Source organism: Corapipo altera, unplaced genomic scaffold (assembly GCF_003945725.1).
Source record: "Corapipo altera isolate COAL_440 unplaced genomic scaffold, ASM394572v1 50, whole genome shotgun sequence".
Lineage (NCBI taxonomy): Eukaryota > Metazoa > Chordata > Aves > Passeriformes > Pipridae > Corapipo > Corapipo altera.
In genome coordinates, this window is record NW_020884889.1 from 6,888,673 (window position 1) to 6,914,037 (window position 25,365).

General features: G+C 54.5%; 1 long non-coding RNA gene across 1 annotated transcript in view; it reads left to right on the forward strand.

The window, feature by feature from the left end:
• The window catches only part of LOC113947679, a 23,303-nt gene extending 2,162 nt beyond the window's left edge, over positions 1 to 21,141 (forward strand). The window contains exon 2 of the long non-coding RNA XR_003527833.1: positions 19,207 to 21,141. This is a non-coding gene — a long non-coding RNA (uncharacterized LOC113947679). The remainder of the gene's footprint in view (positions 1 to 19,206) is intronic.
• The last annotated feature ends 4,224 nt before the right edge of the window (positions 21,142 to 25,365 follow it).

Consider the following 25,365-nt stretch of genomic DNA (forward strand, 5'->3'; position numbering starts at 1 on the left):
AAAAGAAGAAATGGAGGTTGGAAGAGGAGGGATGAAGGGTGGAAAAGGAAGGATAGAGGCGCGATAAAGAGGGATGGAGGCGAGAGAAGGAAGGCTGGAGAGGGAGAAGGAGGAATGGAGGGTGGAAAAGGAGGGATGGAGGGGGGAAGGAGGGATGGAGGGGGGAAGGGTGCCGCGCCCCCGATTGGCTGCTTAAGCACAAAATCCGGCGATGGGTTTGTGGGGAGGGGGCACAGATGGGCCAGGGGCTGCTGGAGGGCAGAATTAGGCGCTTGGGCGGCTGCAGGGCCCCCCCGGCAGCCATTTTGTGGCAGTACCTGCCGTGGTGCCAGGGCTGGGCGGCGGGGCTGGAGTAGCGCCCTGCCTGGCCCTGCCCTGCCCGGCGGGGCCGTCAGGGTCTCGGGGAGGGGGGAGGCCTCCACGCCACGGTGGGAAACGTATTACCGCGCCCGCCACGCTTGCCCATTGACAGAGATAAACATGCAAATGAGTCGCTTTGCATGTCATTAGCATACAGGCAGATTGCGGGGGGAGGGGCCGCAGTGTGCGCACTGCAGCGTGCTTTAATGCAACACCCAAACAGCCATTGCGGGTCTCTCCCGCCAGCAGCACCTGCGGCTCCCCGCGCCCCCCGCCGCGGACAGTGGCACCCCATCACCCTCTCTCACCGCCCGACCCGCCAAGCCGCCACCGGGGCTGCCCCTCCGGGTACCCGGCTCGCCCAGCCCGGCCTGGGACTGCAGAGCACAAAGACACACAGGAATAAATAAAGCCAAACCTCGGGCAGTGTTCTTTTGGGGCTATTTCTGTTTTTTCACCTATTTCTGTATTCTTTCACCTGGTGCAGGGAAGGGAGCGGGCGGAGGGCCTTCAGCCACCGCCTCTTGCAGCCCCGCTCAGCCGCCGCCTTTAATTCGTGGGGTGGGTGGAGTGGGGAAAAGGAGAGAGAAAATCAGTGGATTTGGGGAGGGAAGGTGCAGGGAAGGAGCACGGCTCTGGCTGAGGGGTCCCAGCTACTCCTGGAGGTGGGGGGCAGCCGGGGTGCAGCCTCTGGGGGTGCGTCTGCAAACGACGGGTGTGAACCCGATGTCCGTGTCCGTCTGTGGACACGGGTGTGTCCGCGACCTCTGTATGTGCCGCACACGCGTGTTGCATCCCCGCACCGTACCCGGGTGGGTGTGCCACGCCGCGGGTAATCCACCTCGGAGTGGATTATGTGGTATCTGTGTGTGTCCCGCACACGTGTGTGTGCACATGAGCGGGGGGTGTCCACACACTCCGGGCATCCGTGGGGCGCATCCGACCGCGGGGTGGGCACAGCACCCGCGGCCGGGGGGTGCGGGGAAGGCCACCGCCCCTCGCTCGCAGTTGAAACGGGGGGATTCACCTTGGCCGGGCTTCCCCTCCTCGCCGGCCGCCCTGCGGCGAGGGGGGCACAGCAAGGCGCCCCGTTGTCACCCCCCCGGGTTTTCGTTGAAGAGGGAACAGCTCTCCCGTCCTTGCGAGAAAGGCAGGAGAACAGCCTGCGACGGGTCGTGGGCAGGGGAAAACGCATCCGTGGGGCAATCCACCCTCAGTGGGAAAGGGGGGACGCTTCCTGGGCACCTTTGTCCTCCCACGCCCCCAAAATCCCCGCACGACTGCGATGAGACAGCGGGGAAGCGCCCTGGTACCACGGATGCAGGGCTGGGTGCGGTACCCGGGAGCCCCTCGCAGCGGCCGCTCCGCAGCCCGGGGGGACCTGCTGGGGAATGAACCCCAGTCCCATTTAGGGGGCACTCGGCAGGGAAAACACCCCCTTTTCTGCGTGCTCCCGAGCCGCGGCACAGCCCCGTGTCCCACACCTCCCAGAACAGCGGGTCCCCACTCTGCAAAGAAACAGGCTTTTTGGTCTCGTAAATAAATCAGATTTTTATTCTTCAAAAGAAACACACTTTTTATTCTTGCAAATAAACACATTTTTTTTCTCTTGTAAATAAACTCGATTTTTATTCTAGCAAATAAGCCCGCTTTTCTCCGCCTCGGTGGTTTATTTCTGGCTGGAAAAGACAAGGCGGGGAGAAGGTGCGGGGCCGGACCGGGTGTTGTTTTGGGGAGGGGGAAACCCAAACTCCGTCCGGCGTCGAGAAATAAAATCGCGCTATATCATCTCCGTGTCCCACTGCAGAGGAGATAAAAATATCGGCGAATTTGTTTTCCAAAACAATGTTTAAAACCTCGAGTATATCTTTTCCCCGTATGTCTTCGGGAGAGAGAAAATTCAGAGCAACCCCGTTATGATTTTTTTTCTGCTGAACATTTCACCCAAATCCAGTTAATAGATTATTATTGCAAATAATGCCGCCTCTTTTTTTAGCAATTCAATATACAGTTGGAAATTAGAAACACCGTTGTTTGGTCTTTGGTTGGGTTTGTTTGTTTGGTTGTTTGTTGGTTTTTTTTTTTTTTTAATTATTATTATATGTACGTTTTGTGGTGTGGGGGGGTTAAGCTTTTTTTTTTTTTATGTACCTGAAACACAATTTTCTTAAGCTTAAGTAGCCCTTCAGAATAGACCGTTGGATAAAATTCGGAGGTTCTGCCTTTTAAAACGACAAGTGTTAAGTGAAGGCTTCGGGAGAAGCCCCATGGCACGGACAATGCCGAGCAGGGATGACTCTGTCCGGTGTGTGCCACTTACGGGAATCATCCTTTTAATTTCAGTCTCGAGTGAGAGAATTTCAAGAGTCTGAAAAAGTGGGGATCCTGAGACCTGCGACCGCTGGAGCGATCCCAGCAGCCCCGGCCCCGGCCCACAGCAGCCCCCGAATCCGCTCTCCATCCTCCTGTGCCCGATTCCTCCAGTATCGGGATGGCAGTGACAGCCCTGAGCTGCCGGGCAAAGTTTGCAGCTCACGACAGAATTGCTCTAAGAGCGATGCGGAGCGTAGGGTCCGGCCCGGCTCTGCGGAGCCGGTCCTGGTCTAGGTCCAGGGCTGTCACCGCGCTTGTGCCGCCACCGCCTTCTGCCTCCAGCCCCAGGCACAGCCGTCACCCGAAAGCATCTCTGGTTCCAGCTTTGGGGCCAGGCACAGACGAGAAGGAGGAGGGGAAGAGGTGCTTAACGAGAGAGGACTCTATTTCTGGCAGTAGGGCCGGCTCTTTGTCGGTAGGACCGGGCAAGGTGACCCCGGGGCTCTGTCACCCCGTTTCACCGTCGGGGCACGGCGGAAAGTCCGCACCGTTCCCAGCCCCGGGAGCAGCCCGCATGCCGGCGAGGGCGGCGGAGGCTGACCGAGCCACTCGATATTCATTAAAACAACCCTTCGGCTGCATTTTTGTCCCCTATACACGGTTTCCCCGCACGGGTGGGTGTGTTTGTGTCGGCATGGGCTCCCACCCGCAGCCAAACAGTGGCCCGCGCCCACATCGCGGCCCCGGGGCTCGGCGGCCACCGTGGGGGTGATCCCAGCCCAGTAACATAGGCAAAAGGAGGAGAGAGGCCATGATCGGGCCGGACCAGGGAGGACCCCCCTCCCTTGGCTCGGCGGGACGCGGTCGGGGAACGCGCGGGGACCCGGCGGCGCCGCGCCCCGACGGCGGCCCCGCCCCTGTCCAGGGTCCTGAAACACTCTGAGGCCGCCGAGCTGCCGACGGGGCGGGTCCGGAACGGAGGGCGGCGGTACCCCGCGGTGTGCGGGAGGGACCTTTTGGGTGCGGGAAGGATCCCTCAGGTGAGGGGAGAGACCCCTCCGGTGCGAGGCGGGAGGCGTCGGTATGCAGGGTGGGAACCGGGCATCCCACCGGGGAGACGGTGGCTCTGATGGCGGTGAGACGGGGCGGCAGCTGTAGGGCCGGCCAGCGGCCCCGACGGCGCGTTTCCATGCGCTATTCTTTCCCGATTTACTGCTTGTCACCGGCAGCTCAATGGGGGTCCCCCCGTCTCTGGGACCTGCGCTGCCTTCCCCCATTCCCACCCCCCGGCCCCGTGGCCGCGCAGAGACGACCCCCTTCCCTCCCCCGGCACATCGCGCTGCCCGGCGGCCGCTCCCCTGCGCGGCTCCGGGGAAGTTCAAGAAGTTGGCTGGCCCCGCTCCCTGCGAGCAGAGCCAGCCCAAACACCACCGCCTGCCCTGGAATATTTCACCATCGGGCAGAGGGAAGGGAGGGGGTGGAGACGGCTTAAATCCCCCCCCAAAACCCCTCGGGCTCTAATCTCCCATGCATCGTTACAACTGTCCGCAACGAGGCGGGGGAGGCCGGGCGAGGCCGGGCTGCAATTAGCTATAGAGCCGCTCGTCTTGCAAACAGAGGGGCTCGGATTATTGCAAATTCATTTCTATTTTCCAGGCCAGCGCTTGTATTCTCTGTTAGCATAAGAATAGAGCCAGGCCCTGTGAACTCCTCCGACCTACTGACCCCTCTCCCCAGAAATGAATAGCAGCACTTTCCGTCCCCCCCCCCTCGCCAGCCTCTCCAGCAGACTCGAGCCACGGCCTAAATTCCTAATCAGGGTAATTTAATATATCTTAAGCCCCTGGCTGCTTTATTTTCGCTCCTTTTTTTTTAGTTTGTTTTAGGCATTCACTGGCTCTCACCCCGTCATTAGAGATCCTTATTTGACGGATATAAGAAGCTGTTATGAGACTACAAGTCTCTTTTTATCTTCTAAATAAGCTGTGCTTCCCCGTAATTAGAATGGTGTTCCCAGCCTTTGAGGCCTTTCAGGGCCGCCTAACAAAAAACTTGCAGGAGATGAATAATCCCGAAGTACAGACTGCCCGGCCCAACCAAAGAGCCGGGACGGAGACCCGCGCCGGGCGGAGCAGGGCGGGGGTGGGTGGCGGTGGGGGCACTCACGCGTGGGCCGCCTGGGCTCCTCCTGCAAGTGTGCGGGGGCGGCTTTGCCCGCATCCCCCCGGGGGCGTTGGGGTTTCGGTGGAGTCGGGGAAAACCCCCGCCTCTTGTTTGGGTCTCTGCCCCTCGAACCTCCACCCCCCTGAGAGGATCTCATCCCCTCCCACACCCCCATGTGTGACCTCGGGGGCAGCTGCCCCAGCGCTTCCCGGGGGTGTCACCCCCTCCCCGTGCCGAGGGTGCGACCCCGGGGTGCCCGACGGGGTGGAGGGTCCCGTGGAGCCCCTTTAGAGCCCCGCGGGCACCTCGAGCCGTCGAGGGGATCCCACCGGAGCCGCCCCTCATTGGCCAGCGCGGGCTGATGATGTGCGGACGGGCCTCTCGGATTGGCTGGGAGGGGATTTGGGCTTGGTGGCGTCACGGATGCTCGACGGGGCTCCCCCCGGCGCCGGGACACCGCAGGGGTGGGCGTCTGTCCCCTCCTGGTGAGCGTCCCTGTGGCGTTTCGGGAGAGTATCGTGTCTCTGAACATAAGATACACATAGGTGTGTGAAATAGATGTGGAAAAGTGGCTTTGGGATAATTAGCCTCCTTGATGTGGTTGGAGAGTTATCTAATCCAGAGGAGCCTAAAGGCATCATTACGGAGACAATATTTCAGGAAATCCAATTCATTGGAGCAAAAATATGACATTCATTTTGCTGGTTATGTTATTACAAATATCCTTCAAAGCCGACATTTCACGCCTTCCCTCCCCCCACTCGAAAAAAAAAAAGGTTAAATAAAATAAAATGACCAGGCTAAAAGACCCAAAGTTGTGGACTGAGAGGAGGAGAAGGCCGACGGCAGAGGGATCACCCCTCGCTTCCAGGACCCAGACGCAGCGGGCTGGGTGGAACACGAGGGGTCTTTAATGGTGGAGGGAGCTCTCGGAGGGGGCAGAGGGATGGAGAGGGTCAGCGAAAACCAGCCCTAAACACCGGACACCGGCCCCCCGCTCGGCTTGTGGAAGCTGCGCCCTAATTTCAGCTCTTCCGCGGAGGATTTGCGGTGCGAGCAGCGGTCGGCGGCGGGCAGCGGGCAGAGGGCAGAGGGCAGAAGGCAGAGGGCAGGGCGGTTCTGCCTCGTCCGACCCAACTCGGAGCCGAGAGGCGTAAAACCACGGCCCCCTCTGGCACGGCTCCCCCTCTGCCGGTGCTGCCCGACGCTCCGCTGCCAGGCGGGGAGCAGCTGGGCCGGGATGCTCTGCCGGGCTCTACCTGCCCGCATTAGACCGTTTCCAACCTCTTGTATTTAGGGCCGGGGACAGGCGCGGGGCCGCAGCCGATGCGGGGATGGGTGTCAGTCGGTCAGCATCTCTCCAAATTCCTTTCAACGAAATCCGACCCCTGGAGAGCCCGTCGCCTCACCCCCACGCCTCAGCCCGCCGGGTACCCGTCCCGTTCCACGCCGGGGGAGAGACACGCGTGGGCCTTCGCCGCCGTGCTGCGCCCCGCGCATTTTTTTGCAAAGAAACGGGCAAAATGGGGAGGGAAAATTGTGTTTCCCGGCCCTGGACAGCAGCGTCGGCGGGGAAGCCGAGCCAACCAGCCGGCCTCGGCTTCCCGAGCCACGCCGGGCTCCGTCCTGCCGACGTGGGCTCGTCCCGGCGGGCGGCGGCGGGTGTCGGTCCCGAACCGCGCCCAGCCCGGCTCCTCCAGCTGCCGCCACGTCCCCGCTCCAGCTCGCAGCCTGGTTGTTTTGTTTAATTAAACTCAATGTCAGTGTTAATTTTCCGCCTGGCCGGGCAGCCCTGACTTTGCCGGAGCCGGCGTGTTGGTTACAGATGTCAACGCGCCCCGTCGGGGCTGCGCCGAGCCCGTGGAGACGCGCTGCGCCGGCCACGCGTGGCCGCGGCCGCGGGTTTGGTTGGAACCGTGGCTGCGGGGCCGGAGAGGGCAAAGACCGGGTTTCCCCGGGACCCACCCCCCCATCCACGACTCTGTCCTGCGTGGTCGAGAAGGGTGGACAACCATCGTCACGAGGTGTTGCCTAAAGAGTTGTCTATGTGTGTCTTGGGTGGATTTCCACGGAGATACAGCTAACTGGTGAGAACCCACCCCAGCTGGGTGGGGACGAGCTGCTGGGAAACCTGGAGGTGTATTTTGGGAGGGAGGACGTCCTTCCTGGTGCTATAGCAAAAGGTCCCCTCTCGAGGTGCATCCCTGGCTCTGGGGGGCAGAGATGCTCCAGGAACGAGTGGAGCACCACGGGCAGCGCCCAAAACAATTGCAACTCCGGGGATGAGTCACTGCCTCTCCAGAGGTGTCCCAGGTCAGGCCAGGGGACAGGACAGTGGAGGGGAAAGGGTACTCTCTTGTCTGCTCTTGCCCTACTTTCTACAGAGCCCTTAGCCCTAGTTGGCTCACAGCCTTTCCAGCAGCCAGGCACCTCTCTGTTCTTTCCCAATTACTTTTCCAACCCCTCTAAACTTTTTGTCCCTGCATCCTCCCAGGTGGCTGCCAAAGCAGCTCCCTGTGCCAGGTGTTCAGCTGGCACATCCAAGCCCCTCTTTCTGCAGGCTGGAGTCCTACTCTATTTATTCCCTCCTCAGATGGCAGCTATTGCACAACTCCAACTGTCCTCCTCTTCCTGCCCCTCTGCCTCCCCAGCCCCATGAGATGCCCTCTGTGAAGCAGGGACCCACATGGCACAGGGTGAACCAACCCCTGCCCTTCCCTCACCCATCCCTGTCCTCTCCTCTGGTCTATCCTGAATCATTGCTGACATGCCATGTGCCTCTTTACCCCTGCCAGTGACCAAGCTGATCTTTTCAAAGTCATACCCATGCCTTGGAGTGCTCTTCCTCGATGGATGTAGCTGTTTCACTGCCATGTGCCTACAGTGGATTTTCTCTGTACTCAACATCGAATTCCTCCTTCATTTGAAGGCCAAGTTCATCAGCACAGTGAGACCCTTCCCCTCTGTACAGTGGCAGATTTTATAGTGTTGGAGCAGCAGTGGATTTTGTCCTGTTGCTGTTTCCTCCCTCTTTCCTGGCACTTCCAAAGGCTCGCACTCCTGCCTGCTGCGGGGGCTCCGGCACTGACCCCTCGGCGCTGGGAACCCCCTGGGTTTGTTATGCCACTTTGTCTCCTAACTTTTAACCGGTTATTCATTCCCCAGCTGCTTTTCAAACTTCACTTCTCGGCAACAGGCTCGGCCTTATTTACCAAACAATCAGGTTTATTGCTGTTTCTCCCCATTCTTTGTTACCATTTCTATCTGTTTTCCCCATTAAACTCAGGACGTTGTGGTTTTCCGGACCCCCCGTAGAGCCCTTTTCGGGAAGTTGGCTATCCTCCATTCCTATTTACAAAGACTGATTCACACAGGAGGCTAGACTCCAGCTACTGAAATAGCCATTTCATATTTAAGTTCTTCCAAAAACCTCGCTTAAATCTCATCTTTTCTCACTACTTGTTTCTGCGCACTAGGTCAAGCTCTTTTTGCAACCTCTTCTATCCCTACCTGGGCTGCCAGTGTATTCGATCCCCTCAAAAAGATTGGGGGGATTCCTTTGAGATGGTGGTAGAAGTATCCAATGCAGGAGGGTCTCCAATATAGGGATTAATCCCATTTTCTTCTTCCTCCATTTTCTTTTCCTGGAGATTGCAAGCCCCCAGACATCCACCTCCAGTGCCTTTTATTTGTTTGCCATCAGCAAATCATTCCTGAAAATTCCCTTAGTCCTGCTTTGTTGTTTTGTGTCGATATTGGGGATTTTACCTTGGAGGGGAGCTGAGGATGAGATTTGGAGGCTAAAGGGAGGGCACAGCTCTGACACAGGTGACTGGTATAAATCAGCCACCATATGCCTATCCCGTCCCAATGGGGGAGGGGGGAATTTACTTCTACCACCTGTCCCTAAAACCTCCCAAACAGATCCCTGTTCTTCTGGGGTTGCCATGGTCCAAGCACCATCATCCCAGCCCCTTTCCCAAGGCAGGCATCACATCCCAGGAGACAGAGGATGTGTGATAGTGGGCCAAAAACAGGAGAGCCAGGGGGGCTGCAGAGCTGTCCAGTACTCATCCCTGAGGAGATCCAGCCTCTTGGCATGTGTCCACCGCCTGCCTCGATGGAGGTGCAGGTGTGAAGGCAATAGAGGAGGAAAACTGGCGCTGCCTTATTGGAGCTGCTCGTAAACAAAGCCACTTGAGTGGAGAGGATTCAGAGAGCCCAACAGCCGCAGGAAACTATAATTACGTTTAAATATTGTTAGCATCATTATCTTTTATCCGCCATCAGATTAAAACAATTATGGCATTTTCAGGAATCGTCCTTGGCATTCTCCTGACCGACGTTATCTGTCAGGCAGGAAATGTGATTTTCGCTTGGAGAGGTGCCAGCCACCATGCGGCCGGTCCCACAGCCCCCATGATGGGAGCAGCCAGCAGCCAGGGAGAATTCCCATTTTACGGAGAAATCCACATTCATCCCACTCCCCGCGGTCAGGCGTCAGTCACTCCTTCATCTTGTCCCCATATTACTCTGAGTTTCTACCCATTGGCTTTTGGATTACCTGGCCTGGTGGTGGCAGGGGGAGGCAGAGGGGGGGACACCAGCCCGTGCCATCACCTCTGCCGGTGGTTGTGGCAGCGCGCCGGAGCGGGTGGCCTTGGCAAACACGGCTCCGTGCCTGAAAGCTGTGGTGAGCAATTTACCCGAGGAACTCATTTCAGGAGATCTAGTCTAAGTTAATTAAAGATGGCTGGCTGGGGTCATCGCCTTGGCAACAATTAAGGGCAGGAAAGACGCCTCATTAGTAATAGTTTTTAACAAAAACCATAATTCTTCATATCAAGACAATCCCAGGCACACAAAGCGGGGGGCAAGAGGATGCTTTCTATCTGGCTTTCTCTCTTCCCTCAACCTGGCTGTGGGTTAGCCCACAAGGCAGGACTGAGAGATGAGAAAACAGGATTAAAAGGAAAAGCCCCTTTGCAGATCTGTAGGCTGGTGAGGGTCTGGTGGCCAGTGCCCAGCACCAGAGCCATTGGGGAAGGGGCACACGGATAATGGGAGTTATGCCTGGAGGGTGAGATCCAGCTTCTGGGGAAGGGGAGAAGCCAAGAACGGTCACTGCTGTCGTGCAGGGTTTGCCTGCACGTCCTGGCCCAGGGAGCATCATGCCAGGCTGCCACCCCCAGCCACCAGCAATGGGGTTATTCCTCCAGCTGTGTCTTTGTGTTTTAATTTCCCCCTTGTACTCCAGAAATCCTAATGCCGCTGCCTACTAATGCCAGGCCGGGCAGAGTAGCTTTATTTTCTACTTAATTAACTGTCATCCAGTGATTGATCAATTAATGATGGAGCCATCATGGTAATGCTCTGGGAGCTGGTGCGCCGGGGCCAGGCCGAGTCATGTGCTCGCCTTCCCACTCCTACCTGCTCCGGCACCCGGCATGCTCCCCCCGGCACCAGGGCTGTGCCGACTCCTCTCCTGACAGCAAAGGACAATGTGACAGATGGAAAATCCCTCGCTACCAGGAAATTTGGACATTTACAGGGCAGCTGTGGGAGGGACTGGGGACCAGGAGTGATGCTCCTGCCCTGACTTCCCTGACCGGTGTCTGGGGGCTGCAGAGGGGCCACTTCCCTGCCGGACACAGTATCTGCTGCTGTGTTAAGCTCTAGTCCAAGTATTTCTGCAGCTTCCCCTCCTCTCAGTGACTTTTTTGCTGGTGTTGCCCACCTGGGTGACCTGTCACTGCTGACCCAAAGGAGTCAGGGCTCGGCAGAGCCAGCAGTGGAGCAGCTCCTCTCTTGGCCTCCTCCTCTGAAGTTACACACATGGCTCAAACGGGAGAGATAAATATAAACTCCATTCAGATATCCATAGAAACAGAGCTGGCGATGGAAGACCCCATGCAGATAAAACCTTTCTCCTTCCCACACGCTGCTATTCCCGGTATTATTCCAGAGCATTTTATAAAACCAGTGAAGCTGGGCAGGGACCAACAGAAATGACCAATGCGGTGTTAGCAGGAAAATCCCAGAATGGGGGAAACACTTTTTCTGCTGAATAATTTATCCATTATGACACAAAACCATCAGGATTGTGTTTAAAAAGCGGTGAGGCCACACCTGGTGGGGTGGGGCACGTCAACACACACGTGCACAGGACTGAAAGGGTTCTCCGACGCAGAAGTCGTGTAAGTCCTGTCACTTAATTACTGTTTCCTTTCTGCGCTGTGAAAAGTGCTGAGATACAGATTTGACGTGCTGAAAAGCCGTCTGGCATCTTGTCACGCACCAGCCCCATCTCCAGCATTCAACAGCTGGAGAACACCCCCCCCCCCCATGCACCCCCAGGTGTATTCCTGCACCTACAACATCACCGCCTGTTTATGTACGGATTGGTCCCAATGATAACATGTTTATTCAGACGACTCTGCCTGGCTGGTAAAATAGAAACTGAACCGGTACCAAAGGGAACCAGCCGCTGCTCGGGGCTGCGTGTGCGGCTCCTCCTCCCCACCGGCTCCAGATTGAGTTGTTTGTCTCATTCCATCCCTGCACACACATCCACACCCACACACCGACACATATATAGTCCCGTGCGTACAGCCAGGAGAAAACCTTATATAGTATTATAAACATAATGCTATTTTTTGAATTAAAGCTTGAAACTCTTCATTGGAGATAACACACGCAACGCGTTCAAGCCCAAGAATAGGTTTGGAAGCAGCTCTGGAAAATATCAATAATCTCCAGAGTTTCCTTACATCCCAAACCCAATCCAACATAATTTCTGCTGTCAATAGTGCATGTTTTCAGGGAGAAGACATCCAAGGAGGTCCATGGCTCAAGCTTTGCCTCGCTTTAGGCTGAGGTTTCTGCACCTCCTTGGGCTGGGAGAAAGATTTATTTTCCCCATCCTCATGGTAAAGAAACTGTTTGCTCAGTTAAGCTCCCTGGGAGTTTTTTGGGTGAGGAATAGAGCCTTTTCTCTGCCTGGTTGGTGTCTGAAGGTGCGTGGTGGTGTCAGGTGTGATGTGCCAAGCAATGCTTAGGCAGTCCCTGGACTGGTGCCGGCTGCCCAACTCCAATGTGTTGTGGCCATGCAGAACCTAGAAATAAGCTGGGGTTTGGGTAGCAAGGAGGATTTTGCAGTGTGCCAAGGTGGGGGATAAAGTGGAAAGTGGGTGGCAAAGCAAATCTTTCCCATAGTCACACTGAAGGGAGAAGGGAGCTGGAGAAATTGTGAATTCATTTGGAAAAGCAATGGCTGAGCATCCTCAGAATCTTCCCAGCTCCTCTCCCCACTGGCTGCATCCATACCCTGGCTGAGACAGTGGGAGCTTGGCAGGTCCCCAGGGAGGTTTTGTAGTGCTGACCATGGGGTGGAGGAGGAGGAGAGGCCATGGGGGAGGCGGGCTGGCTGCTCACCCACACAAAGGGGCTCGGGCCAGCAGTGCCCAGTGTGCCCTGACCCCGTGTCGGGCAGCCAGGAGGGCACAGGCACATTGTGGTCAGCTCAAAATAATGCTCTGAGACAGAGCTGGAGCCATTTAAAACCAATTAATAACTGTAAACTGCCCTGGCCCTTGCCGTTCATTAGGCAACCACAAAGAAACTTTATTTTAGAGTTGCAAGTCCTCTTTTTTTTTTTTTTTCAGAGAGAAACTTTTTAAATATGTAATTGGCTCTGGGAACCAGGACCCAAAGGGGTTGCAAAAGCAAGGGAAGCAATTGCCTTAATCAGTCCAAGATCTCTGATTTATTTATGTATTTATTTCTATTTCAAAGCAGTGCTGCTCATCATATCAGGGCCTTTAGAAGCACAATTATTCTCTCGACAGAAAAGCTAACCTAGGCTGCGATTATTTGCCTTTCTGAAAGGCAGCAGTTCCCCGTCAGCCGTCCTCCCCACGAACGCGCTCCTGCTCCTGCATCTCTCCGAGCGATTTTAGCATCTGAGAAACATTCCCCCCAGCCTTCCCGTAGCCACAGCCCGCCTGAACACCCAGCCTTTCTGCCGAGCTTCCCAGCTTCAAAGAGCCGGGTGAGCGTTCGCTAAATAATGATTCTAAAGAATTCCTGTTCTTTGGCTGCTTTTCAAGTGGTGGTCGGGAAATGTGCTCGCGTCTTTACGGCTTGTAAAAGACACCCGAGGTCACAGGTGGAAGGAGCTGGGCAGACCCAGCCCAAGGTGGGTTTCGGACCACGGAGATTTGCTTGTGTTTCACCCCTGAGAAATGCTTTTTTCCCAGGTTGTGCCTGGGTCTGGGTTTGAAGTGGGGTCAGGGTGGGATTTGGAGGAGATGGTCCGCTGGCTTGCGGAGACAGAGGGTGTTCCAACAGTGGAAGGGAACAAGTAGAAAGGTAGGGAAAGAGGGAGTTGTGCTTTGAAAAGAAGCCTTCTTGCAGCTGCAGTGGGATGTCTAGGGTTGGATAAATGTCACAAGCCCTGCCCGCCCACCCTGCGTACATACATGCCCAGGGTGAGCAGGTAGATCAAGGCTTGGGATGGGCAAGCTGATACCTGCAAGGTCGAGGGGCTGCAATCCACAGGGCTGGGATGGATCCTGCTGTGTTCCCTCCACCTGCTGCAAATTTGGCCTCTGTAAAGAGACAAAACCTCTTTGCAGCGACAGCCTTGAAAGGATCTCCATCTCGGGGGCCTCTGCTGTCCCAACCCTGGGAGGTTCCTGTGGCGAGCAGTGATGCCACACTGCATCCTCAACCCTCCATGGGGCTCCTCCGCGGCAGCATGAGCCATCCGTGGACTTGGGAGAAATCCTCGCGTGTTGTGTCCCCCTCCCATCCCCATCCCTGCAATGCATATTTTGTGAAGGTTTAATTGGCAGCAATTATTAACTAGCACGGACCCTGGAAACCTGCCAGTCAGGAAAATAATGAACCGTTTTAATACAAATTCAGCCCGTAAACAAATGTGGCTGCCAGAGCCATTGCGGCCGCCTGGCACTGGGAGAGGCAGTGCAGGACATCAGCAGGGAGATGCAGGGCAGCCCCGCTCTCCCCCCTGGCACTGGCTGAGGGTCTGTGTCCCCAAGACACCCCATGTCCCTGTGGGGAAGGCCTTACCCCAACACCACCCTGAAATAGCAGCATCAATAACAGAGTCAGGACCAAACCTGTGTAGATGTAACAAGATGTAGATTCGGGCTTTGGAATAGTTTTGGGGAGGGAAGGGTGCTGCAGGGGAGGGGTGGCAGTCGGTCTATGCATTGGGGAGCAGGTGCAGAGGTGCCCAAGACTCAGTCCTGCAGACCAGCCTTGCTCCCTGACTTGCCCTGCATCCCTCCCTGATCCTACAAGCCCAACTGGGGCCCTGGACCTTCCACCCTGATTTGCTTGGGGAACAAACCCACTCTCTCCTGGCAGACGCCTCCTTTATCTGCCAACAGGCTCCCCCCAAAAGGGTTTTCAGGGCATTTACACAGTGGGTAAAAAGCCTCCTCTGCCTGCTGCAAGCATGGAGTGAGATGCTGTGTCCCTAGAGCATCCCTGGGCACTGGCATCCTCCCGCACCCCTCAGCAACCCCTGGTACCCAGTGCAAAAAGGCAGTTCCCCCACCAGCAAAATGCATCTCTGGGACACAGGCTTGAAATCTTCCACCCAGGGAAATATTTCTACCAAGGAACTGCTTTTGGTTTATTCTAAAACGGCTACATTTTTCTATGTTATTTTTTAATTTTCCATCTCTCTCTCTTTTTTTCTTTTTTTTTTCAATAGTAAAATGGGATGATGGTTCTTTTAACTTTCAGTAATTTGTGGAAATTAAAAAAAAAAAAAGAAAATCATTTGCAACGCGACCCAGATTTTAATGGCACTCTGAAATGGATGTCGCCTGGCTTTGTTTTAATTTTTTTCTTTTTTTTTTTTTTTTTTTTTTTATGAACTCACTCCCAGAATGGTGAAAAATCTCTCAAATCTGGATCACGAAAATGTCATGAATTGTTTTCCTGATTTTTTAAATGTTCCTGACAAATAATTGTTCTGTATCTGAAAGGAGATTAAAATAATCTTTATTTTACATGTAGCTCATGGGAGCATATTTTGCCATTGGAAAATAAAGCAAAATTGTATAAACCAGAGAGACTTAAAATATATAAATTAGTAAAAAGGTGGAATCAGCTCTTTCTTCAGGTTCATGTGTGTAAAAGGGTATTTTTATATCTTGCCTGGGCTAAGACTCTTGCTGCCTGCCTTCAGAAGTGGTTTCTTCCCTTGAATTAAGCACCAAGGTAGTAAAGATACAGTATTTATAAGCCAAAAAATAAAGCAGGCACAATTTATTAAACAGCTACAATGTGACAATAAATAATTTTAATGTCAATCAAAATTGGATTATTGTCACTGAAATTTGGATTGAAAAGATAAAAGCCTGAAAGGCAGAATTGAAATCCAATGCTAGACACAATTCCAATATCTTTGTTCCTTGCAATAAATATTTTGGGTGAGAGTTTAAACCAGCTCATTCTTAATTTGGGGAGAAAAAGGTTGAGTGTGGTAGGCTTTCAAGAGACGTACTAACAAAATATATTCGTGCTTGAGATTGGTGAGAAGAGATTTTTTTTTTGTGGAAGTGAGAGATAAAACAATGTTTTATTTTATCTTTTTAAAACTGCTTGGGTTTTAATTTTCTTTTCAGTGTCAGGCAGCGGTGGGAGAGGGATGTTTTTCTTGACCCAGCAAATATTCCCCCTCCTTCCTCCTACCTTTGGAAAACCCAAACTCAGCCCCCCTGGAATTCATCGGCCAACGCTGCCGGTGCTTTGGGACAGACGTTTTTTGGTGCAGCCAAACTCCAAACGCCCGGGGAGCCCTGGCTGCTGTAGGGAGGCTCCGCTCCCGCACAGCCACAGCCCCAGCTCCCTGCATGCTGTGCTGGGGTCTTGGGGGCAAGGGTCCACTCCCAAACCCCTCTCTGAAACATTCCCCTTTGGTCCCTGGGATATTCAGGCTACCTTGTGCTGTTGTTGAGAAAACAGCCCTTTTTGGGGATGGTTAAAAACAAAAATTTTCTCCAGCTGGCAGCAGGGCATGTGGGAGTGTGGAGGCCGAGGACACAGCTCCAGGAGAAGCACCCTCATCACCTATTTTTTAACCCCAAAATGAGGATGATAAGGATGCTAGGGTGTAGTGGGGTGCAGGCAGGGCTGCTGGCCTCAGCTTGATTCCCCTGGGGGGCTGAGACCCTGTCAGCAGGAGAAGGGTCCCCTCCTCAATCCCCTTCTCGACACCATTGCCCAGCTGCCCACTGGCGTCCAGCAGCAGCTCTGCTTGGCACCGAGTTCAGACGGTGTCTGAACCAGCAAATATTCAACTGGAGTGGCCGAGGCAGAAACCCTCTGTGTGTCTCTAGGGCAACATGTTTATTCTGCATCCAAACAATGCCCAATTCCTCCCTGAGACAGAGCTCCTGATTATTTCGACAAGGATTTAGGTTACGACAAAAATAAACTTATTTGTATATATTTAATGTGCATATGAGCAAACCAAATTAATACCCGATATTGGCTTAAAACCCAGGGCACCAGAACATGCATGGGTGGAGGTGTGGGCCAGGAGTGGGATGTCTAAGTTTGTCCCCAGAGCATCTGATGGATGGACAAGGAGGAACCGGCAGGGGCCGGGTGGTTTTAATCAGCGTGTGTGTGTGTGTGACAATAGTTGGGTGAAGAAGGGGACCTGACACCAGCATCCTTGATTTGTTATAAATCACACACACAAAAATGGAGGGGGTTGAAATTAAATCTCGAGGATCACAGTGCTTTTAGTGCCAACTCAGTCCCCAAGCTGGAACAAAGCTTTGCCAGCCCTGAAAAAAATGATGCTTCACCTAATGGCTCTTATCCCTTCCCTGCTGCCTCCGACCAGGCAGCTTTAGGGTTTTAACGATGCCGATGCGATGGGAAGCAGTGTCTGGGCCTGGTGCTGGTTTTTACCGGCAAAGGTAGCCCTGCCAGGTGGGGTGGAGACCCTGGGGGACTGGTGGTGGGGAGGGCAGTCTCGTCCCCTCATCCCCACGTCCCTGCTCGGCCGTGGCTTCGCTGATGCCCCACAGCCGCCGGGCTCCTCTCTCTGCTCAATTGCACAGCGCGCAAATGGAATCGCTCTCCTCGCTGTGTTTGTGGCCACGGGAGTGGAAGAATTACATTGGGCTGAAAATAGTATTTACTTTTACTGATTGAAAAATAGATGTTAGGAAAAAAAAAATAAAAAAAAAATGCAAAAGCAGGAATTGAAACTATAATTACAACAAACCATATGTAAACTCCCAGGTAAACACTGATTATACTGTGTCATTTCAGCCAGACTTTATTAGCAAGGGAAGAAGCGAATCTTCTTTCTCTCTCCGCCCGCGGCAGATGCAGCACACAGGATCCCACCGCCTGCCATTTGCAGAGCACTCTTCACCCTAAAAAATCTCATGTTCGTGTACTGATCCTGGGTAGCTCTCATCAGCTCCATTCCCTGGGCTGAGCTGTGCTGTCCCCCTCGCATGGGTGCAGGGCTGAGCTGCCCTGTGGCATCTCCTCATCTTTGGGGAGAGGCAGGAAAGGGGCTGGAGTGTGCCAGGGAGGTGAGAAACTTAGGGTGCAGGACCTAGTCTGCTTGTTCCCAGAGTGCTGGCTATTTGGGGTGGGATGGGGTGCCCCTGTTGCAGCATCCCCTTTCCTGCAGGCAGTTCACAGGCCCAACTGCGAGAGGACAGGTCTGGCCAGATCTATCCTTGCAGAAAAGCTGGAGGAGATAAATGGTTGTAGCCTCTCCAGGCCCTTTACTTGCTTCCTAGCAATGGAGCCAGACCCCCTTTATTGGGGAGCCACATCCCCAGAGCCCAGCACCCCAGATGCAGGAGAGGAGTGGGGTTGGCACATTGTTTCTGGACATCTGGGTTACACAGCACCCCCCTCACTCACTGGCACTGCACATGGTCCCACAGAGCCTCCAGAGTCTCTTCTCTCTGCAAGGTCTGCTGGAGACAGAGCAATGCCATGTTGATGTGTCAGTCCTCACTGTGTCATTCTCAGGACAACTCAGAGGGGATCCAGCATCCCCTCTTCTGTCCCGCAGCACAGGGGTCGCCTGGCAGCACTGTCCCCTTTGGATGAATATTTGGGGGGCTCTTGACGCAGTTTCCTTGCGGGGGGCATGGGGAGAGAAGGGAACCGAGGGGAAGAAGGAAACCACGAGTAACACGGGTAACGCCAGGTATTCTTACACAACAGGGCTGAGGGCCCGGCGGCCTTACAGCTTTGCCATAGTGGCACCCTGTGGCAAAACGCATTACTACAGCTGGCAGGGGCTCTGGTGAGGCTTGGGGGGACCCTCGTCCTGGGGGCTCACGCCCCACGGGGACACACGCTCCCCACGCACGCAGGGAGGGGATGCCGGGGGCTGAGCAGGGGGTGGTCCCATCACCGTGACACGCCAGTCCCCCGTGATGGGTACCATGCAAACCCGTGGGGTCAGTCGGGTTGCTCAACCAGCTTAAACATCCCCCCTGGGATGGTGCTGGGATGCTGGCAGGCTCGCTGGTCATTGCACGCTTGCTCACCGTGGGCTCTGGTGGCATCCGCGTGGCCGGGCGGCGTGGGGCTGTGTGGTGGCGTGGAGGGGAGTGTGTGTGTGTGTGTGTGTGTGTGCGCGTGTGTTGGTTTTCTCCTCCCGGAGCAGACCCGGAGTGACGGAGCGAGCTCTTTGTCTGCCTGCGCCTGCCTGTCACGGCTCCCGGCGTTTCCCAGCCACCTTGCACGGCGCGCAGCCACTTTGGCAGGAGCTGTCTCGGAATTTTAATGCGGCTGATTAACGCGCCACGATGAAATCGTGGAGCCCGCCGTACCCCTTCCCTAGCCTTGCCTTTTGGGGGAACAAATAACCAAACCCAACTAGGCACCCCCACTCATGGTGCATCATCCTATCCTGAACTGAGCTGGGGAATGGGAACAAACTGGAGGTGTGAGGTGATCCCAAAGGAAGAGATCCTGACGCTAGTCCTGCCTTAGCCCAGCAAGCCGTAGGGTGTAATGGAGATGCCTCTGCTATCCTGTCCCAGGGGTGGCAGAGCTGTTTTTGGGGCTGGCACAGGGATGAGTCGAGGAATGTGGCACTGCATGACATAGCAAGTGGGAAGGGTCACCTCTCTCTCTGGGAACAAGGGTGAGAGATGGAAAACTCCAGGTAGAAGTGAAAAAGGTGAAGGAGAGAGGGTGGAGAGAGGGGTGAAATCTGCATGAGGAGCAGGAAGGAGAAGATGGGTGAGCAGATACCCCTAGCACCCAGAAGAGGACGAGGGGGAGTTATTGACACAGAGAACACATTTCTAAAAATTAAATCTGTCCCTTCCTTAGGTGGTGTTGACAGAAGAGGATGAGTAGGAGATATCAACGGCAGGCACACGTGTCCCAGGAGAGGGTGAAACACCAGCAGAGATGGAGCAAGAAATGAGCCTTGGACAGCTGCAGGAGAGAAATCCAAACCCCCTTTGGAAAGTGGGGGGCACCTGCAGGCTGGGGGCACACCATGAAACATCCATCCCTACAGGCACTGGAGAGGATCGAGTGGCCATCAGGGCCTGGTGTGGTCCCCTTGGCACTGGGGAAGGTGCAGGGCTGTGCAAGGTGCTCAGAGAGACCTCACACTACTTGTCTCTGGAGCTCTTACAGCAGAGAGGGGTGCAGGAGGAGACGCCTCCTGAACATCAGCTGCTCTGGTGGGGCTGCACCAGACCTCCACTGCAGCCAAAAATGACGTGGGGAAGAAGAGATATTGAACTCCTCTGCAGCAGGGTGGTGACTCATGCCCACCAGGCTTGGCATGAGGCTGCTCCCACCTGCATTGGTCCTTCCTGTGCTATCCACAATTACCATGAAAGGAGTTGAGCCCAGACAAGTGGAAAAGGAAGGAAGGTGGCAGAGACTGCAGTGACAGGGACCACAGCCTGGGAATCCCTGTGCTGTTTGTGTGCCAGGAACTGGGAGCAAAATGACGTGATGCATCTTGTTATGACACAGACATGCAAGCAGGATGATCATGGGGCAGAGCAGAGCAAAGGGGGAGAGGATGGGAGATATCACTCAGGACCCATCCTGCTGCTGGGATGTTTCCGTGGGTAGAGTGGGACATGTGAAGGGGACAACTGGCCACCAAGGGAGCACAACAACACCTACAGTAAAGGGCTGAAGGTTGAACATAGGAAGCAAAGGTGGTTTGGGCTCGGATGTGAGAGAAGACTCATTTCTGGAGCACCTTCTCCAGTGGGAGATGATTTCAGAGGGATCATGGGGGTTTGAATTGGCCAAATTGGAGAGGTTAGGCTGATGTTTCTAATGTGATTGCAACCAAGCCAGCTCTGCTGGGGATGTCTGTTATATTTATTCATGGTAGGAAAGGCACGGACCAGCAGACTTTTAGATCCCCACAGGCATTAACAGGGGGAACGGGTCCTTTCCCAGGGATTGACCATGGACGTGATTGTACTACTTCACCACAGGGCTTTCCAGATGTCAGCTGTGTCCCAAAAAATAAATGATGAAGAAAGGGAGAATAAACCCCAATGCAAGCAAGGCAGCACAACCTCCTCCTCTGCTCTCTCACTAAAGGCTCAGTCAACCCTATTTTTGGGACCTGCAAGGTGAGCAAATGCAGAGCAAATGCCCCCTAGTAGGGGGACTCATTTTGCCCTTAGACCAGGGACCTCCTACTTTCACAGCTTCTGGGTGCACATGCCTGGTCCCACCATCACAGCCTTTTGTCCCAAGTGAGACCTGCCTTTGGGAAGGCAATTTCACTCCCATGTGCACCTTCCCTGGTCTTCTTTGGGGCTGTGTCCCCCCTCTAGCCTCCCTTTACCCTATTAATATCCTTTGACTGTCCTCACACCTGCAGACAATCTGGTCCCCAACCACCTCCACCTCCCCCCTTCCTCAAAAGCTTCCCTCAGCTGTCTTTAACTCGTAGCTGAAATCTGCGGTATGTAGGAGGAGAAATTCAGTCTGACAGCAGTTTAAAACACCGCACTACTTGGCAGATTTAAATGCTATTTTAAATATAAGCTATGACACAACGGACAAAAATAGCATTGAAAATACCCTGTCATGTTCCATATTGCGAGGAATAGGGAAGCAGACCAGGCTAGAAAGGAGCAGAGAGAGGGGCCAGATGGAGAGGAGAGGTTATTTTGTTTGTTTTAAAGAAACTGGATAAATGTATTTTGTATGTGACTGAGTAAATGTGTTTTATGGAACACAGAGCCAAAAAAAATAAATAAACCTTCTCATGAAAAATCTATGTGTTTTATTTGATGTGGGATCTGCCAAAGCAGGTTTTCTGGTAAATAATTGGTGGGAGGATATATTTGTTACCAGGTCATGTTGGAGATGCTCAACACCAGCAGGTACCAGGTACTGAAGACCACTTGGTTTCCTCTGAGTCTTTTTCTCCCCTTTATTTATCTATGATTTAATAGGAATTCACTCTCCTCAAAAAAAGAAAAGGCCACCCTAAATACCCGAGAGCTGCTCTCTCATCACAGCATCTTCTTTCCCACCCCTCCACACACACTGTTGTACAGGGTAGGACAAACTTCTGTCCACTTTTTGGGTTTGTCTTAGGGGGGGCAAGTTTTGGCTTCTTCCAATCCCCCCAGTATAACCAGCAGTAAATCTGGTGGGAGAGGATGACCTAAGCCAGGCCCAAGAGATTTGGGGAGAGGTCGGAATGTGAGCAAGCCTCAGGCTTCGGCACCACGTGACATCCTGGAAAGCCCTGAAGATAAGGGCTAGTGTGCTCCCCACCTGTCTGTTCCTGCCTGGGGACAGGCACAGGGTTGGCACCCTTGGTACAGTGGTGCCACATGCCAGTTGTAACCCTTGAAACAGGGTAGAGTGTGGGGTTCACTCCCAGTACAGGATCAGAGCAGCTCTGCCTCTGGCTGCCTCATTGCAATAGCAGTTACCCTTGCTTATGCTGGGGTAAGGATTTGGTCCTGGTAAGCCAATGGCACAAGTTACTACGGTGACCAAGCTGACAGTGCTCTGACAAACCCCCTGGCAGGAATTCAGGGGCCCCTCCAGGCTTCTGAATCCACTGTTAGTCCAGCTGCACCAGCAGAAACCAGGGGCAGAGATACAGAGTGAAACATTTTTGCTATCGCTTGCAGAAAGGCGTTTTTTTTAATTTTAACCTCACCATGTTATTAAAATAGAAACACACAATTTGAAGAGTTTAACAGAACAGTTCAATGAAGCCAGGTTAGCATTAGAAACCAAAGACCGAGATCTTCCAACCCCTCACAAGTCACCATGGCCTCGAAAAACATGGCCTCTAGGCAGAGTTCCCTGACCATCCAGTGACAGATGCAGAAAAAAGCAAAAGCTTTTTGTCAGGAGAGAGAACAGCCCTGAAGCTGTGCTTCCATCTCACCCCCTCACCTCTGGGTGTCCGGTCCCAGCCAGGGGCTCATGGCTCCTCCTGACCCTCCAGCTGTGCCAACCCTTGGGATTCCTGTGGACAGCAGCTCTGTGGGCATGGTGACAGTGGGACCTCAAGCACTGCTCGGCATCAGGAACGGCACCGCCACTCACTGCACCAGAAAGTCTGCAAAGCTCCCAAGACATTACCACAACCTTCTCCAGCTCTGGGCTAAGTCAAGGACACCCACAGCTCCACATCTTAATAAAGATTTTAAAGACCTCCACCCTGCCAGTTGCCCTACCTGCTGCAAGGCAGTCAGGTAGGCAGTGATGTCAGCGTGGAGTCTGGCTCCAGACACTAATGACAAGTGGGATGTACTTGTACAGCAGCTCTCAGCCATTGTGCACCTTGCACAGGGAGGTGTGCCCTTCTCAACACCTCCCTGCATGTGCAGAAACCCAGAACTAGAGGGAAACAGGAGGATCCCCGCTAAGAGATGAAGGAAAACTCCTGGTAGGGCCAAGAGAGTCTTTACTGTGTTACAGCCAAAGTAGCATCACAGCTGCCAGAGCTGGCACTGGTCACTGGATGCTCCACTCACTGAGTAATTTTCATGCCCCATTCAGAGAAGCAGAATCACCACTCTGTAAAAACAGCCTCTTTGTGCTTGTTTTCTATTTCAGATCAAAATAAAAGCATTTCTGTGTCTTTTGATCTGTCTCACTTCCTTACTGACACATTCAGGATGCTCACAAGTGTTTGGGTACTGTGGGTCCCTACAGCTCAGCAGGGTCCCCATAGCTCAGCAGGGTCCCCAGGACTCCCTGGGAAATTGCAGCCATGAAGGTACAACCAGCAGCAAGAGAAGCAAAGTAAGGATGGGATGTGTCCCCGGCCCCTCTGCTTTTCCCCAGCTGTCTCACTCCCTGGAACGTCACCCCCTGTTGCAGTACAAGCCTCAGGGTGCAGAGTTACTGATGCTCAGGTACACGGCCAGCACAGCCTCGGGGGTACACCAGGCTCCTGCCCACCTGCAGCAGGTATTGCAGGGCCGAAGCTGCTCGCTGGAGTGGTGGTATTGCAGTCCTGCCTCCTCTTATCGCCCTGCCCAGCTGCGACGGCAGCTCAGCTCCCTCCCTTGCTCTTTGTTAACCACTGAATTCATCTGACAACTCAAAGAGAGAGAGAGAGGGGAGAGACCCTGCGGCCCGCCGTGGCCGGCGCGGTTCCCCAGCTCCCCCTCTGCCCTCATTTGCAATGCTTGAGTGGGGATTTCTCTATTTACTAAGCTAACAATGTGGGTTCCCAGGGCCTGGGCTGATGATGACATCCCGGCGCTGGTGGGTGGTGGGGCCGGGGGGGCGGCGAGGGCTGGGGGGGGATTGCATAATGCCGAGGCAGGCGTGGGAAACCACAGCATCTGCGAGAAAAGTCTCTGCCAGCCGCTTTGAGCATGGCTCAAAGGGCTCCCAGGGAAGCCACAGGGCAGAGGAAGCCCTGGGGACCCGGTGGCAAGGAGAGATGCTCAAACCCACATCCCACGACCCCAGCCCTGCTGGCACATCCCCGCAAAGCGGCCGATGGCCCCACCGCCACCGCCTCTGTCCCTGGAAGGGTTAACGCGGGCTGCCATGGGTCTGCTCATTACAGGGTTAAGGGGGAGATGGCACTTGCAAATCCCTCAATTACCCGGGCCAGAAGGCTGCTCAGGAAGAGCTTTATTAACGGTTCCCGTCTTCATTAACTGCTTCTCCACAGCTGCCTAATTACGGCCGCCATTAGGCTCGCTGGGTCTCCCCACCACCACCCTGACCCCCGGCCCTCTGATTAACCTTAATTACACCTCCATCCTCGGAACCGGGCACTCACCTGAGTGGGGCCACGGCCAGGGGCTCGGGGCTGCCTAATTGCGGGCATCCCCGGCGGGGCGGCGCGGGGAGGGGGCCGGGGCGGCCGGTGGCCAGCCGCCCGCCGCACGCCAGATGTTCGCTGCTGAAAAGCCGAGGGCTGCCCTCGCACTGAGCTAAGCGGTGGCAATGAGATCGGTAGCAGGGCATTGAGGGAGGCGGTGAAAGGGTTTCCCACCTGAGCCGATGGGGCTCTGCTGGGAGGAGAACGGGGCTTGCTGGCGAGGGAAGGCGAGGGATGAGTGGTGGGAGATGCTATGGGATGCTGCCGTTTATCTCACAGAGCCCATTCCTGCCAGGAGTCCCAGCATCCTTGGAATGAGGGCGCTGGAACTAGATGATTTCTAAGGTCCCTTCCTATCCAACCCGTTCTAAGATGATCCTTCTGGGTTTTCCCCCGGTCTTGCTCCTCTCTAGTTGGGCTGTGTCTCCAAGACTGGATGCAGCACACGTGGACATCTGTCCTGGGATGTGGCCATACAGTGCATGCTAAGCTTGGCATTTCAGGCAAGGCCACAGGTGCTATGGAGGGTGGCAGAGACCCCTCTGCCTTCCAGCCCTACTGTGCCCAGGGTGCCACCACTGCTCCAGGACAGCCCCAGCCTGATGTACCATCCCGTCCTCACTTCACAAAGATGGTGTAGCTGCTTTTCTTCTCTCTCTCATGAAACAGGGCAGAGCACAGCTCCTCAGGCACAAGGAAAATGGAGCTGCTTTCTCCCTTTGCCACAAGATGCCCCTACCACGTTCTTCCCCCTCCTCACCACACACCTCCCTTTTGGGAGAAAAGAAAAAAAAAAAGATAATAAAGTTCTTATTTCCACCACATTTGCCATTTCCTGGTCTAAGTAAAGAGTGTCATAAGAGTGACAAGCTAAAAGCCACTGATTACTGTGGATTCATGGCATTTATTCTCCTCGTGAAAAGAGCAAACATCAGAAATAATGTGGTCCGGCCTGCCTCGGAGCCTAACCCTGCAATTAATCAGCATTCATGTGCAGAAGGTGCACGAGCATCTGATATGCAGAGAGGGAGTAATTAAAGGCAGATGCAATCTCTGCTTCCCGCAGGCCTGGGGAGGGCAACGGCGCTCCCCCCTCATTGCGGTGTAGCCCCCCGAAGTGGCCACGGTTCCCCCTTTCCTTTGGAAGAGCCGGTCGCGCTGCCCCCATTCGCCTTTGGTGGGTG